Genomic DNA, 20,789 nt, shown 5'->3' on the forward strand with positions numbered 1-20,789 from the left:
CCTTCTTGGATTTGCCATAAGTACTATATGTCTCTTCAATTGGGACATCATAATTTTGACACAAATATACTCCAAAAGCAGTGCCACATTCATCATTGTCGTCTTATGTCTCAACCCCACACTGCACAATATATTCCTCTTCAATCTTAGTATATTTCCCAGTACCCCAGGGGAGAAAATCATTGTGAGTCTGTGACATTGCTCTCTTTTTTCCTTTTTGTCACTCACTTTTTAGTGGAATAAAAGCAGAACTTCACTGCTTCTTGTGGTAACTCAGAGTTCTTTCTCTATAATACTGCATTGTCCCAAAAGTTCCACCATTGTCCATGGCTGCTCTCCGGCTCCAATCTCTTTTTCCTCTAGATCGGTAATCTTCTGCTCCTCCTTAGTCCTTTCTTCTTCTTGTATGACTGTTAAGCTGCTCATAATTTCTCTTTTCTGCTCTTGCTTATTTTCGATTTTTGTTGTTGTTTGAGTTCCACCTCGGTCAATTCATCTGCACCACAGCTCCTGAAGTTGTTGTTTCGATTCCAGCTCGTTTGTGATGCTGAGATTGTTGTATGAACACTGAGCTTGTTGTTGCCTTTCTCCTATTCGATCTGGTATGTCCCTTCCTCTCTCTTTGCTATATTTACCTTCTCTGTATCTCTGCATTTGATTCTTGCTTGTTTTGTAATCTCCATTATTCTGTCTTCTCTATGTTTCGATTGAAAAGCTTGGCTGATCAAATATGTATCTTCCTCTTTGTGATTTAAACCATATAGAATTGACCTTTGTCCATTCGATTGAGCACAACTTGGTGCTAATACCACGAATTGAACATCGATCAACCTTATATTAATTAAAATCCCCTTTGAGGCTTTCCTGAGTTGGATCTTGATCATATTTGCTATGCATCTGTATTCTTTTTTTTTCCTGTACCCTGATTACACTGTGTTTTGCTGCTTGTTGGTATTATTTCGGTGTGGTTGTTCTGTGGTACATGTTGAATTAAAAATCCTCCATTTATGTTAGTTTGTGTACCTGCAACCATTAGCAAACAGTTAGTGTAAACCAAATCCTTCACATTCTCCTCCCAAAGGATTTGAGTGTGAGGACCTCCTTTTCTCCCACCTTCCCCCTATATTCACTCTCCTTAACATGATCTGATTCTTAGATAGGGCAGCTATAATTTGTCACTGTTCACAATTCTTTTACAGTGGCTCTCCATGTCATGAAAGGAATTGAATTGTATGTCCCATGTGTCCAAAGCTAAATTAGTCAAGTGATCTGCTAATTTGTTTCCTTCCCTATAAATATGCTCTATCACAACCACTTTTTCCTCAATTATTCTCCAAATTTCTTCCACCATAGAAATGATTTGCCAAGGAATTTCCCATGTCCTTTGAATAATGTTCTTCAGCAAAAGTGAATCTGTCTCTATCATTATTTGATCCCACTAATTGTCTTTTAGATACCTGAGAGCCTGTAAAATGGCCAGGGCCTCTGCCTCGGTGTTGGTTCTTTGAAGATCCTCTATTTCTCTGGCCTGTGCTTGTATCACATCTCCCCTTTCATCCCTTACACAAAAGGCCCATGAACTCCTACCCGGGTTTCCTCTTGATGCTCCATCAGTATTGACTTTTATCCATCCAATATCTGGAGTTCTCCAAGTCACTGGTGTTACTCTTATCTTTGGAGAATATCTCTGTAATGACTCAAAAATCACACTCCAATTATATAGTGCATATCTAAAAAATTTCCTTCTCACCTTCATGAATTGAATCAAAGTATGCATCACCTGGTAAATGAGTTTTGTGATTGACACCTTCCCTTCATGTCTCATAGTGTTTCTCCTCTTCCAGAGTTCCCAAATAATAATAGCAGGGACAGCTTGATTGATGCATTTGACATGTAGTCTACTAGGCATATCCCACCATCTGTTAATTATTTGGGTAACTTGCAAATTCTCAATATTTATTCCCACTGGCCCACAAAAATACTTCCAGATGGCTTGAGCTGTTGGTGAGTGTAAAAAGACATAGGAGGTATCTTCCACTTCTGGATGTTGACAACAATAGCATCTGGAAGGGAATTGGTATCCCCATTTCTTCAACTTATCATCCAGTGGTAGCTTGAACTTCCAAAATCTCCAAATAAAAAAGATATCTTTATTGGTAGTCCTTTAATCCACATCTGCTTATACAAATTACTGGGGTCTTTTCTTTGTCTGAGCAATTGAAATGCAGACCCAACTGTGAATTTCCCCCTCGAATCTAACTTCCAGAAATCCTTATCTGCTTGGCCATTTTCATTTGGTGGATTAATGTGCTGCACAATATGGTCTGCTAGATCCTCAGGAAGGATTCTTCTTAGCAACTGTTCATCCCATTGCCCCACTTCTGCAGTTTCTTTTACAAGGATGATTGTGGGATCACACTCAAATTCTGGTGGAGTAATATGGTATAGGGCTCCCAGTCCTGTCCAATTATCAAACCAAAAATAAGAATTACCTTGTTGAAGCTTCCACCATATCTCGTGTTCCATCTCATCTCGGTGTTTAATCATCTTCTTCCACACATAAGTACATGATCCACTAGGGGCTATCACAACATGAAACTTCTTTAAGTACTTATTACTCATGAAAGTTCTCTATAAGGATTGTTTGGTTCTCATGTTCCACCACAGTTTAGCAAAGAGGGCTTTAGATATATCTTGTAGGCTTCTGAACCCTATGCCACCTTCTTCTTGTGGATGACATAAGGTTGTCCAAGTTGCCCAGTGCTTACTTGAGTTTCCCACAGAGTTTCTCTAAAAGAACTTAGCAAACAATCTATGAATCTGAGCAAGTATACCACTAGAAGGGTCACAAGCGGATAGTAGGTGTATAGGCATGCTCTGTAAAACATTTTTAATCAGTGTTGTCCTTCCTCCAATAGATAACAGCTTACCAGTCCATGAGCTCAGTCTATTCTGAATCTTTTCTATTATCTCCTTGTAGTGAATGTTCATTCTTCTCCCATAGTAAATTGGTACACCCAAATATGTGAATGGAAAATCCTCTTCAGGAATCTGAGTGACAGAAAATACCAACTCCTTAATGTTATGAGATGTCAAATGATGCATATAAACAATACTTTTCTGCTTGTTGATCTTCTGACCACTCACCTTCTCATAATTACTTAAAGTCTTCATCACTAATCTCACAGACTGTTCATTAGCAGAGGTGAAAATGATAGTATCATCTGCATATGCCAAATGATTGACATATGGACTCCATTTTGGCATCCCATATTCCTTGTAATCAGCCTCAGTATGCAGTGCATTGAGAGCCCTAGACAAACATTCTGCAGCCAAAATGAATAAAGTAGGGGACAGTGGATCTCCTTGCTTTACTCCTCTAGATGATTTGAAAAATCCATGAGGTTGCCCATTAATCAGAATGGAATACCAATTATTTGAGATAACTCTAAACACCAGATCAATAGTAAATTCACCAAACCCCATTCTCCTCAGGACTTTAGTTAGAAATAACCATGATACCCTGTCATAAGATGTCAAGCTTAATGACAACATTTGCAGGCTTTTCTCTAATCCTAATATCATGTACAATTTCCTGAGCCAACAGAATGTTTTCTACAATACTCCTGCCTTTAAAAAATCCTGATTGCTGAGGTGAAATGATCTCAGGCAGCAGATATATCAACCTTTCATGAATGATTCTTGAGATAACTTTGCTAGTGATGTTACTCAAGCTGATTGGCCTCATATCAGAAAATGTATTGATTTCTTTCTTCTTTGGTATCAAAACCAAATTGGTACAAGTTACATACCTTGGGAGTTCATGCCCACAGAAGAAAGATCTCACCATGTTCACCAAGTCATTTGCAATAATTTCCTAACAAGCTTGAAGAAAATCTTCCTGTGAAACCATCAGGACCCCCTGCACTGTCTCCATTTAAACCAAAAACTGCTCTTTTCACCTCTGCTTCATCTGGCATTTCATAGAGCTGTTGATTTTGTTCTTCTGTAACCATTTTAGGAATCTTATCAAGCATAGAGAAATCTGTAGGGATATTTTCCTCTTTGAATTGGTCTGAGAAAAATCTGATTGCTTCCTGCACAATCTCCTCTTCAGTGTCCAGCCATGTACCTGTATGATCTTGAATTCTCTGTAACTGCAGCTTTCTTATCTTTCCATTGACATGAGCATGAAAGAATTTTGTGTTCCTATCTCCATCCTGAAACCACTGCATCCCTGCTTTTTGTCTCCAAAATTTTTCTTCAATAGCATAAAACCTGATCAGATCAGCTTGTACCCTTTGTAGCCTTTCCCTGTTAAGCCCTGTAGGATTCTGTTCAAATTCCTGCTCATGCACCTGCACCACTTCCTCCAGAGTTGCAATTTGCTTGAAGATATCACCATAAGTGTCCCTACTCCACTTAGAGAGAGCTCTTCCCACCTTTTTTAACTTATTATGAAAGTTAAAGAAGGGGTCTGAGCCATAAGATTCCACCCAATTTTCTTTGATTACATCTAGAAAAGATTCATGCTCCACCCAAAAATTAAGAAACCTGAAAGATTTCCTAATTGGTCTACTGTCTGCTCTCATATTTACCAGCAAAGGGGAGTGGTCAGAACCTTGTTTAATGAGATGCTCTACCTCCAAATTAGGAAAACAATTCTGCAGAGCCTGATTTCCCAAACATCTGTCCAATCTTTTAAATATACAAGCCTCAACAGATCTCCCATTCCACCATGTGAACATACTTCCAGTAAAACCAAGATCCATCAGTTGGCAAATGTCTATACATTATCTAAAATCCTCTGTTTCTGCAAACTGTACAGGAAGACCCCCAAATTTCTCAATGTTATCTGTAATGACATTAAAATCCCCACCCACAAGCCATGGGATGGTGATGTGTGAAGACATGTCATATAGATCCTCCCATAGAGCTATTCTCCCACTTCTATCAGTACTCGCATAAACAACTGTAAGCACCAACTCTTGCCCATCACCCAAATGAGTGAATCTACAAGATAACAGTTATTCTGTTTCTCTCATTATTTCTACTTGAATTTCTGCATCCACAAAAATCCAAATCTTCCCATTCACATTATGCCATGATGTCCCCATATTTAACCATAATTTGTACATGTCAATATGTCTAACATGCAGGAAAGGCTCCAGTAAGGCAACATAATTAAAATGTTTCTGTCTATGCAATAGTACTACCCTCTCAAAGTCCTGTTGAGTGTTTACAGACCTTATATTCCATATTAATGAGCTATTCATTGAGAAACTCCTTTAGAATAGGCCATCCTTGTTTGTACTCCTCCTACTGTCTTGGGAGGAACACTTTTATCTCTTGCCTTGTGACCCTTTTTAGTTTTTGTCAAGTGTTTAGGGGAAATATCTCCTTTATTGTTGCCCTCCATTAAATCAGAACTAATAGTTTCACCTGCTTCCTCCTCTCCAATATCTATTTTATTCTGATTCACTTCTTCTTGTGCTGTGTTTTCATGATCTTTGGCTACCAGTTGAGACTTACGATTTCCTGAAATTGCCTGTTTTTCTATATTTGTATCTTTGCTGTTTTGATCTCTCTGATCCCTTGCTTGTGTTTCCCTTTCATTATTTTGTGTCCCGGCTTCATTATTTTGTTCCTTATTTGCAGATGATGTTGTATCTCCTTCACCCATATTGTTTGCATCAGGTGGCTCTTCAGGTAAGTCCTTCATTTGATCCACTTGTTGTCTAGCTGATTCCACTTGCTGATATGAGCTTGAATTAACACTGTCATGTACTTCTATGGGTTGAAGTACGTCTTGGCCTTCAGGAATCTGTTTGTTATCATCTTCTTTTTTGTTATCATTTTCCACGATATCTGTAATTGTTCTTTCTGAATCTTGTATGGCTATCTCCTCTGACTGATTATCCCCTACCCCTTTCTCCTTCTTATTATCTTGCTCTTGTCTGCTACCTATCTTTCCCTGCTCCTTCATAGCTTTGTTATTTTCTGTTTGTTTCCCAAAGGCAGCATCCACCCATGGCCTAACTGTCTCTTTAACAGGATTGCTACTATGTGTGCTTCCTTCTTGTGTTTCATTTTGATTTTCTTGTTCCTCCTCTAAGTCCACCAAAGTGTTAAGTTTGTTGCATGTAGCAGTGACTGTTGTCTCTTTCTGTTTGCTATGATTTGCACTTCCCTTCTCAGCATTGAAGTTTCTGTTGTCTTTGATGGGATTCCAATTTCCCGAATTTCCTAACACTCTTCCACCTGCCAACACTCTAGCAGAATAATTGTACAAATTATTGTATCCTCTATAATTGTATTTCCCATAATTCTTTTTCCCTTCATATCCTTGTTGGTTTCCATCCTCTTGCTTTTGTTTGCCTTTGTCATTAGCCTGCTTTTTATTATGTTGCTCCTCTACTTGTAATCTTTTGGCCTTTTTTGCTTCAGTTTCTTTATCCTCTTGGAGATCTTTATTGCTTTCCTTACTATTGTGCACTTCATCAGAGCTTTTCTGAGGTTTTGTCTTGCCATTCTCCTTTGGCATTTCCTCCCTTTCATTGTCATACTGAGCAAGCTCTGGATTTATAATTCTACAATCATACTCATCATGTCCCTGTAATTTACATTCCTTGCAATACTTAGAAAGGTAATCATAATGAATCTGAACATTAACGGTCCTTATTGCTCCTGTTTTTTCATTTTCAATATCCATCCTCACTGTTTTGGGTAAATCCGCTAACAAATCTACTAAAACCTTGACCCTAGCACAACTAGGTCTAGTCTTGTTGATCGTAGCCATATCCAATTGTATAGGAATACCCACTGCAGATGCAATTGAAAAAAGAGTTTCCTTCACAAAGTATGTAGGCAATAACTTTGGGAAGGAAATCCATGCCATTGTCTTTGATCTTTCTTCATCAACCTTGAAGTTCGAATCATAGATCAGTGGTCTCATTTGGTACGAGTATCCCTCTCTATCTTGAATGTAGTATACAGGCTTTGATGTGAAATTCACAAAGTCTTCAAAAAGACTTAATCTGATAAGCACATGGCGGTTTCTTAGAAAACCTGTTCTACACTCACCTTTTATTCCACATTGTGCAGGGATTATCAAACGAAGTTTTTCAATATCTGGCTGGCCATATGAGAACTTCCCTACCACAGCATACTGAAGATTTTCAATGACATTCATCTGATCAACTTCTGCTTCAGTGTATTTAATGTATGGCACCCCATGTAGGAAAGTTACTGGTTTCATTGGAATTTGGGGCAGTGATTGTATCTGACTATGTAATGAATCATTCAAGGTTTTTGGTTTGAACAGATCTGAATATTGTAACGGATTATGATTGATTTTTGGAACAGTCATAGTTAGTGAGGGTTGGCCAGCCTCCATCGTGGACTGGCCACCGGCCATCACTTATTCCACAATCAAATCTTCCCTTTGACTTCACAAATCCTTCCTTTTCTCTTAAGGGATGCAGAAAAGAAAAAAAAAGAAAAAAAGGAAGTTGCATAAAGGCAGTTCAGTTAAGTAACTTACTTGACATTTAAGCTGGATGTTTGTAAATTGCCATATTAGAGACCCAAATTGCATGGACTTGAGAAATTTGATGAAATGATGATGTTGGGTTTCATATGCCGCTTGCTTTATCTCTCTATCCTCGATCGGAGATCAAGCCACCAGCTGAGATGTTCGAATATTCGTGGGTCGGCAACCGGAGAAGATGATCGGATCGCTGTGAGAGTTGTATAGTTATTAAGAAGTGGGGATTATCTCTTAGGCCAGAATAGCTTGTAAGTTTAAGTTTCTTCCTTTACAATTTAGTCCCTTTATTTTCAATTATGTTCAGATTTAGTCCTTGTCAGAATCTGTTATTCCCTCAGAAAATGATTATCAATCAATATCTCGTTACTTTTAATCCTAGCTTAGTTTTCTTGTTTTCTTTCTCTTAGCCATAAAAGTAAGGTTATCGTTTCATTGAGTTTGTAGGTTGCGAAGGATCCATTTTGTATCAAGTTGCCTTTGCATCATGGTTTCACAAGATTATGGAAAATAATGTTGCAAGCTGTTTCATATACTCCCTCCGTTCCAATTTATATGAGGGATGATCTATTTGAAGTCAAATAGTTCTTCCTTTGTCTACGATTTTTCCAACTCTTTTCGTATACTGTGAATTATTAATAATGCATAACTTGTAGTAGTATTTTTTGTTTAGTTTTCAAATCTGTAAATACTCGAAGAATCTATGTTTGAAGTTGTAAAAAAAAGAGCAATTTGACACTCCAAATATGTCAATCATCATATAAATTGGACGGAGGGAGTATAGAACTACTCCCCAATTAAGCTGAAGATAACCTAGATAGTGGATAGTAGAAAATTAATTTCTAATGGTTTATTACTTAATATTGCAGACATTTCCATTACTATCTATGATTTTGGTCCCTTTGACAGATGAAAGAACAACAATATCCTTTTTTACATTGATATTGCTAATGCCAGTAAGAATTGCCTAATATAAAAGTCAAGCTAAACATTGGAGTTTTTTCGTGCAATGAAGTACAACCCACCATAGAGCAAAGACTTTGACAAAGGCAAAGTAGATATGGATTATTAGAAAAAATAATTTGCAAACAATGCCATAAGTCAATGTTCCGCTTTTTCTTCCCCGTTTGTTCAACTTCTGAACTTGTTGAATCCCTAATTTTTCGGTATCCGATCGTTATAAGATATGATGTAATGGCTGGGACTGTCAATTATTTGGTCGCAGTTTTATATTGCCCAATTGTATTTCTTTCTTTCTTTCTTTTCAAATAATTTGAAAAGAACATGTCTCGCACTTGTCACGCAAATTTGATAAACTAAAATTCCTTCTTATCTAATAGGTGGTATCGTTAGAAATTTGATATGGATGAAAGAAAAAATACATAAATAGAAGAAGGTTGAAAGTGTGATACTCCCTCCGTCTCTAAAAGATGGTCTTAGTTTGACTCGACACAGAGTTTAAGAAATAAAGGAAGACTTTTAAAATGTTTGCTCCACAACAAGTCTTAGATATTTGTGTGACTATAAATCATCTCATAAAGTTAAATTGTTTCTAAATATAAAAAGATGTCAATCTTATTAGAACAAATTAAAAAAAAAAAAAAAACTTTTTGAGACGGAGGGAGTATTATAATTGTCACTACAGTAAAGTAGTAGTAGAATTTGCAAACACTTTTTACCGACAACCATTAAATTGCTAATTCAATGAACGACAACATGTTGGTCTATCACCACCTTTAATAATCCTTCCGTTCATTTTTACGTGTCATGTATTGATTTAACACGCCTATTAAAGAGTCAAAAATAGAAGGACAATTTTATTGTATCACCCTTTGAATAAAATAAATGCAATATTTTGAGAAATGCATTGAAAAGTAATTATAGTATATAATCAGGGTAAATTAGGGATTAAGTATTAAATTCTGTCATGATTTTCTGAACTAGACAAATAAAAATGAACATTTATTTTATACAGAGGACAAGTAAATATGGACGGAGTTCTTTTTCTTATCCGCAAACATTCTAAATTCTCGTTGCCATATTTTATGTGAAATACAGTATAAATAAATTGTGAAAAATATATTTTTATTGTTGGTAAAACACTTAATTTTCTCATCTAGTTTGATTTCTAGCCTAGAGTATAGTTAATTACTAATGAACTTGTGAAAGTTTCCATTATATCTATAAATTGATCTTTTTCTAATAGTCAAATGCTAAAAATAACAAAAATAGGTTTTGTACACATTGTTTACCTTTCCATTCTCTTATACAGTTTTACAGTGAAATAAAAGAGACAACTTCCTCGTCTTTGTCTAATTTTGATGTAATATGACAAATTGAATTGAATTGAATAGGTATCTCTTCTACTTTCGTCTTTGTTTCTTTTTAGAAACTTACTCTCATCATAGCTTTATATATCTTTCATTTATTTATTTCTTGTTCCTTCTCTTAAAATTATTGCGGGTTCTTTTTTTTTTTTTTTTTCTTTTTTCTTTTTTTCTTTTTTTGGTTCTTCTAACTCCTCCTTACCCGCTATTTATTTAGCAAAATTGAAAGTCACAATGTAGGCAAAATCCTTTTCCTCCAATAATAAGATCAAACATCCTACAACAACTTTCAACTTAGAAAAATCATGTTTACCATAAAATACAACTTTACCACCTTGTTCCATATATATACAACCAAAAACAAAGAGAGAGAAGAAAATGCAAACACCAAAAATTCAACGGATTGGGATAAAAGAGTAGAATATTGAAGTACAAAGAGAAAAAGATAATTTGCAAGACTCAAGATGTATACACGAAACACATAATCTTACTGTGGAGTGTGGATTACATGTGACAACCCACAGACATATTGCAAGACAGATCAAACCAATGCTACTACATTTCCACCACTTTGCCTTTGTTGCCATTACTGCCTCTAATATCTCGTAACCTTCATTTTGTTTTTCTCTTTTCATATTTTGCACGACCAAATAGCTATTCTATATTATACCTGATTTTCTCTTCGAGAATAGATCGGGTTACTTTAATTATTTGTTCCCAGTTATGTTTGCGGAATAATAAAGAACAGAAAAGTAAGGACACATTAGTTTTACGTGGAAACCACCCGGCTCACAAGGGTGAAAAAATTACGACCTACACGTCTACAGGTTTTGTCCTAAAACTCCGCTACAACTGCGAGCCTCAGCAAATTCAAACTACAAACTCTGCAACTTAGGAACCAACTCTAATTTCTATCTCAATAATCTCCCTAGATTATTGAGCCCTCTTCAAGTTGCCCTCAACATGAAGTTGAATTTGACAAGTGTTTATAACTATTACTGTTAGTAAAAATTAGAAACAATATTGATCTAGAACAGGAAAAACAACTTATCGAATCACATCTACGTTGTGGTAAGCTACTGCCTTGAAAATGATTTATGACCGACTACGGTGCAAATCGTTTAGCCCGATGGCTCCCCAAGATTCCATAGCACCCCAAACACTTGCACTAGTGCCAAGAAGTTTGGAGTTTGCACAAACTTATTTGCCCGGAAAACAAAAGGAGAAAAAGAACTTTGAAGAGGTGATGAGGATTTTCGGTATATTGACAAGAGACCTCTGAACCTCTTTTTATAGGTAGATGACAACTAGATGTCAAGACCACATACGTTTGATAACGTTGTGAAAATAAAGATCGACAATAAATTCGAGTAATGGGTGAGATTATGGTTGTCATTAATCTAGGTAATGGGGGAAATTATGGCTACTATTTAATCAGGGAAATAATGACGGTCATTGAATTCTAAGTAATGGGTTTGACTATCCATTACTTCTGGAGAATGAACTTGGACATTAATATAGTAAGCATATTTAGATAATTTCGGGTAAACTCAATATAACAAAAATAATATTTTGCAATCCCAATAGCCGTATGTGAATCAGAATGTGAAGAGACTGGTGAGGCTTATCTCCCCACAACGGCACATTTGCCAAAAGGTTTTTGTCACGACCCAAATCAGAGGGACATAACGGGCACCCGGGTCCTACTTGCCAAGTATTGCTAATCATGCTTTCATATCATGATCATAAACAAGGGTGGACCACAAGGGTCATCGGATGGAAATCTGCTAGATCATATGAGAAATATGCGGAAAAGGGGATGAGCCCGAAAAGACATACTACATAAATATGCTGGACAAAACTGTGCAAGTTGACAAGGCCATCATGGAATACTATACAGCAAAAATATAGGCTGAGGGGGCCATACTACGTCTAACTATACCATGACTGTCTACAAGCCTCTACTGGAGTATATGACATAATAAGGTCGGGACAGGGCCCCGCCATATCCGTATGTACACAAAAGTATAACGTACCAAAAACACAACAGCAACTCCGGAACAAGAGGAGTGATCCAATATCAACTGAACAGCAACCTACAGGGGCGGATCGTCAACCTATCTACCTGAACCTACGGGCATGAAACGCAACGCCCCCCGAAAAGGGATGTCAGTACAGACAAAATACTGAATATGTAAGGCATGAAAGCAACATGAAAGAACATAAAAATACATAGGATGAAATGAATGCAACCTGTATGTCTGAACTGCCTCTGAGGGCCAATGATATGCATAAATACTGTGTGTATGCATGTATGCGTATATAATTCCTATGGGATCATACATATATATATATATATATATATGCATATATAAGGCCTGTCAAGCCTCTGCGGGCATCCCATCGTATCATATCGGCCTCTGTGGGCATCGTCATCATCATGTAACCAGCTGATCAGGTGGTAGTGCATATATAACGCCATAACCTTCTCCATACCCCATATATATATATATATATATATATATATATATATATATATATATATATATATATATATATATATATATATATATATATATATATATATATATATATATATATATATGTCACACCCCATTTTAATAGGGTTAATTTAGGAGTATGACGTATTGGTGATTCCTATTTATTTTTATTTGAGGAGTCGCCACCTAATTAATTTAACGGTGAATTAGGACACCTAGATGCTAACTAAGGCAAAGTTAAAAACTAAACCTTAATTAATAGTCTGCTTAACCAGTGTGATTCTAGGTAAGGGCTTTATATTATCCTAAAGGGAAGGGGTTAGGCATCCTTTAGAATCCGTTAACTTACGGTTATCCGACCAAACTTAGGTTAATTAATCCAGATTGAATATAGTGTTTGAATTTTAAGAAAATAATTTGTAAAATATAGTAGTGCCATTTGAACTGACTGGTAGGAAAACATAATAACTTGCATAAAGGGAATGCTTTAAAAATGAGACTTATAAACACTGTTAAAACTTTGCATGAGAATAGTAATGTTATCTAAAAATAAGACTTACGAAATATAATGTTTTGCGTAAAAAGGGGTTTCAAATGCTATTTATAATAGGACTTGTAAAAGGCTTCAAATAATGACGCTACTTAAAATGAGACTAACGATTTGTATAAAAGGATATTCTAAAATGCTAATGGTTTAAATGGAAAGTGGAATAATGCTATTCAAAATTAGTTTTTACGAAATATGATAGTTTGCATATAAATGGAAGAAAATACGAGTTAGTGCGATGTTTTAATAAATATTTGAAACAAAACTAAACGATGAGGTATTAATTGACTTTGTGTTTTTTAGAAGTATAAAAAAAATTATATTTTATTAATTCAGCTAGAAATATGTATAATTTAGATGATCTAAAAAGGTGTTTACAAAAATATTCTTTAATTCCTATTCGCGTGTTAGCGGCGTTTAAAATTTTCAAGATGACAAGAATAGAACATGATTCCTTTAACTCAAAAATAGGAATTTAAGCTATTGAAAAAGATCAATTATTCTAAATGTAAATATTATAGGTATTATAAATAACTTTAATGTAAAAGAAAGAAAATAAGACTTATGGGATCGGTTATTAGATTTTTTTAATTAACTACCCATTGTCAAAATTAAACCTACGAATTAATTGGGATTTATCTAACTAATGAAACAAAACAAAAAAAAAGGGTTAGTGGCATAATACAAATTAAATTCACAAAAAAAAAAAAAAAAAGGAGGAGATAATTAAAACAAATGGGCTCAGCCATATTTTAAAATGAGCTGCTGCGGGTATTGTTGTTGGGCTGCGGCCCAACAGCCCTTATTTTTCTGCGTATTTGGGCTGTTGTTGGGCTTCGGCCCGACAGTTTTTTATTCATTTGTTAGGCTGCTGCTGTTACTGTCTATTGTTATGGGCCTCGGCCCAGGACTCCTTTTTATATTTGCTGTGGATGGGCTGATGGAGAATGATTCAAACGGATTTCGTTGGGCTTTTAACCCGACGTCGAATGTGGAAGATGAACAAGTCCCTCAGACTCGTATGTGAGGCTCATGCAAAAAAGTAAAAAGGAACGGATTAGTACACGGTCAATGCGTTATATTGGACACTTAGAATATAAACCCAAATAAACCAACGAATTGTGTATATTTTATGTATACTTTAAGTATACCTCCTTGCCCTGACCGAATTGAAAAACATTTATGAACATATGTCGAGGATATTCCCAAATAATCATCGTATAACAGCCAACAAGAAACACAGAATCCACCCATGTTATGAAATATTTTCAACTAACTACGCTGATATGCAAGAGATACTTTGTCGGATCTCACTCTCAAGTTCATAAGTAGCAATTTCAGCATGTGTTGTTTATAGGATAAGAAGTTGTTCCATTTCTTTGACTTACGAATAAAATGAGGACTGTTTTCCAGATTTTCATCTTGAGCAAAACAAACAAATCTAAAAAATATATGTATGCATATCTGGATAACTCCTGAAACATAAGGTATCAAACCATGGAACCCCCTTTTATTTTACAAACAGGTTCGAGATTTTGCATGTGTTTGAATGCATAAGAGATGACCAACAACCCCCTCCCAAAACAGATTCTCAACAAAAAAAAAAAGAAAAAGAAAGAGCTGAAGTACATTCAATCCATAAAAGGGGTTCATATCACCCTTGGATCTTCAAATGAATATTCAGACAGCATCACAGGAATTATGAATCGAGGCTCAATCCCCTACAGTCATCCGACTTCACATGACTTAATGTTTTCATTTCAAGCTTTCAGATTTAATCCCCCAGAGAAACTTATAAACAACATCAGAGAAATGTTAATGTCTAAAGCCAGATTACTCGTGGTTTAAGGCTAAATCATTTTTAACCCATCTAGTCTGCAAGACATATAATGGATTGGAAAGATATTAATTGAGTTGGAGTTAGGATCACAGGTTATGATTTTATCACTATTCTCATTTGAGATCATAATAGGGATGCATCAAATACCCCAATGAGACACTAAGCATAGATGCAGCTGAATATGTATTTAAGGAGATTCCAGATTGGATGACCTTTAGTAAATGATCTGTATAGCATATAAGCATGGTTAATCATGAAGACACATTAACAGTCATGCCAAGCATTATGCTAGGATCAGTTATTGGATTGTACTTGTATATATATCATCAGAATTGTCAAACAAAGTATTGGCTCATATGAATATAAAAGTTTAGAAGGGGGATTGGAACTAGAGATTTGCTTTCAAGACTTAAGGGGGCAAAGAGGAAAGATGTGCAGATGGGGGCATAAGTGGTCAGAATGGCATGCAAAACATGTTCAAACAAATACATATATAAACTAAACAGATATGACCAGTATCAATGCATTACAGACCACCATATATTTCAACTGAATTCACTAGCATACTATTAACAGTTTTAGGATCATTTTGGAATCAAGCTTTTGTTTGAGCATATCTTCAAATTAGTGTAAGAAAAACAAGTAGGGAGTATCCATTAGAGAACTAAGACATACTACTCAGCACAAAGCAACTCAAAACAGTTTATTCATCAGACTTAAATGAATATTAATACTAGACAGCCGTGTTGGAGTTTCAGCACCACTTCAAGTTAATTTTTTTGTTTTTGTTTTGGACACTACTTCTATCCTGGTAACAGAACAAACAGCAGATAACAGCAAAACCAAGTTTTAAGCTGACAATGGGTAGGAACCAGATCAATATATGCCTTGCATCCCAAACAAAAGAGTAACATCTGAATCTTGCTATACAGTAACTAACCGATTAATCCTAACAAGAATATTACATAAATCATGATGAACTTAAACAAAACGAAAGTAAACTAACAACGCACAACCATATGAAACAGCAAACTACATCATATCAGCACTTTAAGCATACCCTAATAATAATTAAAACTAAACACCAGACTAATCATATAATCACATTATGTGCAAGAACTGAAACATAACTGCAACGGAAGGAGTTTACTGACCTTCTTCGGGCGCAGCGAAGTGAGGCGAGGGTCTCGAATCTACACTCAATTATTATGAAATCTAAGCTTGACTCTGCTCAGATTCGCAACGGCAACAAGGGCCAAAACAACAGGTGATTTAGTATTTCAAACGAAACTCAAGAAAATGTTTTAGAGCGAAAAAGAAGGTTGTTCTTCTCCTTTAAGGTGATTGGAAAACTTTAATTCTTGGGGCTTTCGTGACCAGAAAGAGAAAAATGAAATTTCAGATTCTTTAGGGTTTTCGATTTTAATCTTTAAAAGGTTTCTACCGCTAAATCCAACTTATCATCCGTGTTCCCCTCTCCAAAAATCCCCCTCCGATAATTTATAGATCTTGTTGAAGGAAGGAATGAGGAGTGGGAGTGTCAGAGGAGGATGATGATGAACGAGAGGAACGGGTGGTGTGACGAAGTGGGGGACAAAGTGAAATGGTGTGACAGTGGAGTGATGGTGTCGTGCGCGTGGTGGGAACAGAGGTATGGGTGTGACAGAGGGTTGTCAGTCGTAGAGGGGAACAGGGAGGCGTGGGGCGGCAGATGATAACGTGGGAGATGGCAGGGAGCGGCGGATGGGGGTCACGTGGTGAATGGGTGAAGTCGGAGGTATGGTGGAGGTAACGTGGTGACGACGGTGGTGATGGTGGTGATAATCGACGGGAAGGTGGAGAGGCGGAGAAGGAGAGGAAACGGAGTGAAGAAGGAGGCGGGTGAAAAAATGAGAGGAAACCTAAGGGTTTCCCCCTTTTTTGGACGAAATGGGTCGGACCCAGTCCATAAATGGACTGGGTCAATTTTTTAGATCGAGTATTAAGAGAATAGGCTAATAAATTAAAACACGAATGATTCTAAAAACTGAGATAAGAGATATGGACTAGTCCAAAAATATTAGGGGTTAATCGGACTTTGATTTGGGGTCCGGTAAGTCAAAATACGGACCGAGTGCAAAGAATAGTTTGGCTTCTAAATTTAAATAAAAGACCTGTCTAAATAACTTGTGTTAAATATTTCTCAATGCAAAATATGCAATCTTCAATGCTCGGATAAAAGTGGCGTTGTACTAGCCGTGCAATAATATTCCGACAATTCGCATTGAAATAAATACTATTGTTTAATTATGCAAAGATAAATGCTATGCGTGTGCGTAAGCTGGTAAAATACTGAAATAATAAAAAATTATGAATTATGATGATAATAATAATAATAATAATAATAATAATAATAATAATAATAATAATAATAATAATAATAATAATAATAATAACGGTAATAGAATAATGAAGTGCCGGTACTGATTAGAGGCTGATAATTCAATAAAAAATAACTATATATATATATATATTTTAATTTTTCTAAAAATATTAGAGGCGTAAATAGGTATTTTGGAAGAGAGGCGGGACAAAATTGGGTGTCAACAACTTGTCCCTCTTTGCCCGGTAATGATGAAAGAGTTGTCGGGCAAAGACGTTGACTCAATAGCCTATTTTGTCCCGGCTAAAGGAAACTTGAGAGGATTATGACCGAACTCCGGTCTCTGAGTTGCCTACATATCTCGGGCTTTACGAGAATCAGGTCGAGTGTAGTTCTGGGATACTTACGACACTTGAACCCCGATTGGCGCGAAGCTTGCAAAATATTGTCCCAGTGTTGAATTATGATAACACTGGGTATTATGATAGAAACTTGAGAATTCTGAAAATTGAATTGCTGAAATGCAAGAGAATACTTGTAATTAGAGACGAGTGTTCGAGGTAGATCTTTGACCCGTGTCGGAAGTCTGATTATCCTTCCCGACAAATTGCCCCAGTTCGCTGCCGAAGAAAAAGTTCCACGATTTGATGTGTGATGCCAACTTTGATATTCGTTCAAAGCCACCAGCTAAAAACAATCGTTAGCAATAGAGAAATATATGTGTAAATGAGACAAGGTTGGAGAAGTTACACTTGCAACCCTGTTTCGAAAGTTGAATCCACATTCAGGGGTGGATGCCTGAAATGAAACATAAGATACCCGCATTCGGAGGTGGGCGCTTGAACTGAAAAAAATACCCGCATTCGGAGGTGGGTGTCTGAACTTTAAATATAAAATACCCGCATTCGGAGGTGGGTGCCTGCACTGAAATATAAAATACCTGCATTCGGAGGTGGGTGCCTGAACTTTAAATATAAAATACCCGCATTCGGAGGTGGGTGCCTGTACTGAAATATAAAATACCCGCATTTGGAGGTGGGTGCCTGAAAATATAAAACATTAAATACCCGCATTCGGAGGTGGGCGCCTGAACTTGAAATATAAAATGCCCGCATTCGGAGGTGGGTGCCTGAACTTGAAATATAAAATACCCGCATTCGGAGGTGGGTGCCTGAACTAAAATATAAAATACCCGCATTCAGAGGTGGGTGCCTGAAATAAAATATAAGATACCCGCATTCGGAGGTGGGTGCCTAAAATTGAAAATTGACATACCCGCATTCTAAGGTGGGCGCCTGAATTAAATTTTGCAATACCCGCATTCTAAGGTGGGCGCCTAAATTAAAAATTGAAATACCCGCATTCTAAGGTGGGCGCCTACTTCATGTCCACTTCCCATGGTGCAAAAATGTAAATCCACATCCACTTCCAGAATGCAGAAAAATAAATCCAAGTTCACTTTCACCGTTCAAAATATAAATCCACGTCCGCATTTCACGGTACAAAATGTAAATCCACGTCGACTTTCACGTCCGTATTATACGGTACAAAATAAATCTACATCTACTTTCACGTCCGTATTATACGGCGCAAACAATAAATCCACTTTTACTTTCGAAAACATAAATCTGTATCCACTTTCTACAATTACATGTATATGTTTTTTTTTTGTAATATAATTCTATTTCCACTTTCATGCTCGCATCCATAATGTAAATGTAAATCCACGTCCACTTTAGAAATAGTATTGTAAAAGATATCCACATCTTAATCCATGACCCGTCATGACGGAAGTTAAGTCTATAATTAACCCCCACAATTTGATATGCGATGCCATATATTTTGATCTTGTTATCTTATTAAAATACTTCATTCTAAAAGAATTTGATAATGATTTGAACATGTATGAAGTGATGACGAAATTGAGAAATTCTAACCAGTAACAGGTGATCAAGGTCAGTATCCATGATTATATGTATTTGATCCATCGAGGAATGTCACGAGCTAAAACAACTGTTAGTGATGAGAATAAATAGCTGGATCTGAAAGAATTACACTTACAGCCCTTGGTTGAGAAGATGAACTTGTGTCCACTGTTGCAATCGAAATTTCGTGATGAGTGGAACAACGTCCCCCGCTTAGCGCAAGCCACCTTCGTATCCACGTTGAAGAATATTTGCCCTTTTGAAGAAAGCTAACTCTTCGATCACGCCCATAAAGTTTTAAGATGAGTCGAATACGCACAACCTTCATGTTAATTTAACCTGCCTCATCAAAGAAAAATCGTGAGTTTAAAAGAAAATTGGTTGACTTGTGCATGTCGGGGAACTTGGCCCTTGACTTGATTTTTGTCTCGGTTGCGTCCACGTTCTTCGATGTCTCACCACATATCTTGCTTTGCCGGGGAGTTTCAGTTATACAAAAAATGTATTTTGAAAATAAAAGTAATGAGATTTGGATGACTTTGAAAGGAAATACTTAATGACTCTGATCTGTAAAATTATTAGGAAGACTCGATTTTTTGAATTTATTCGCACTTTAGAAATATGGATGGATTTTTTTATTTAAGACCACTTTTATGCTACTTCTAAAAATTTGTCCCAGTTTCAGTCCTAGAGATGCTTGATTCCGGACAATTGAAAAGTAAGAACTTATAATGAAAAGTTTTTTGAAAGTGATTTGACCGACTTCAAAATTTGTCCCAGTTTCAAGTCCTGGAAACACTTGGTTCTAAACAATCGAAAAGTGAGAAAGTTGTAATGAAAATTTTTTGAAAGTGATTTGACCGATTTCAAAAATTTGTCCCAGTTTCAAGATACTAAGACACATGAGTTTAAACGGTGGGAAGACCCAGTCTTGTATAAAAAAAATCCTGATGTATTTTATAGGAACCAAAATGTCTGGACAAGCTGAAAATAAAATTTTAAAATAGAAGGGCCGAACCCGCCTCGGGTTGCCTACGTATCCCAAAGGAATCAGGCCAGACGTAGTTCGTGATAAAAATAAAGACTTTTGAGTTTGTTTTTTTTATTTTTTAATAAAGGGGGCCGAACCCGATATGGGTTGCCTACGTATCCAAAAGGAAATCAGGCCACACGTAGTTCCACCCACAAACAAAGATACTGAAATGATTTGAAAAGAGTGGCCGAACCCGATGTGGGCTGCCTACGTATCCGACAGGAAGTCAGGCCAAACGTAGTTCGTTACAAACAAAATGACAGAATCTTAATTTAAAAAGGCCGTAACAAAACATAGAGGCAACATGACAAAAGGAACTAAATGTTCTAGTTGATGCCTCCGGCCTACTACAAAAGGAAATTTAAACTTAAAATACTGAAACTCCCGGCGAACCGGGGCTAAGATAGAAGTCCAATTTTGCAACTCTGGTCCTGGCTCAGCAGCCTATAAAGTCAATATTTCAGCAAAGTCTTTGAATATCATCGCATGATCATCTTCATTTTCCACGAACAGGTTCTTGACTCCCTCCACGATATCATCATAGGCAACTTCAACAATCAGATCTGAAGGTTTTGAGAAAGTTTGATCAATGGTAGGAATGGGTTTTGGCAATGCAATCTCTTTCCTTTTATTCTTTCGTGCTTTCTTCACTTCTTCCTCAGTTGGCTCATATCCCAAACCGAATGTAAACTGTTGCGTAGGGAGAAC

The sequence above is a fragment of the Lycium barbarum genome, chromosome 3 (assembly GCF_019175385.1).
Source record: "Lycium barbarum isolate Lr01 chromosome 3, ASM1917538v2, whole genome shotgun sequence".
Lineage (NCBI taxonomy): Eukaryota > Viridiplantae > Streptophyta > Magnoliopsida > Solanales > Solanaceae > Lycium > Lycium barbarum.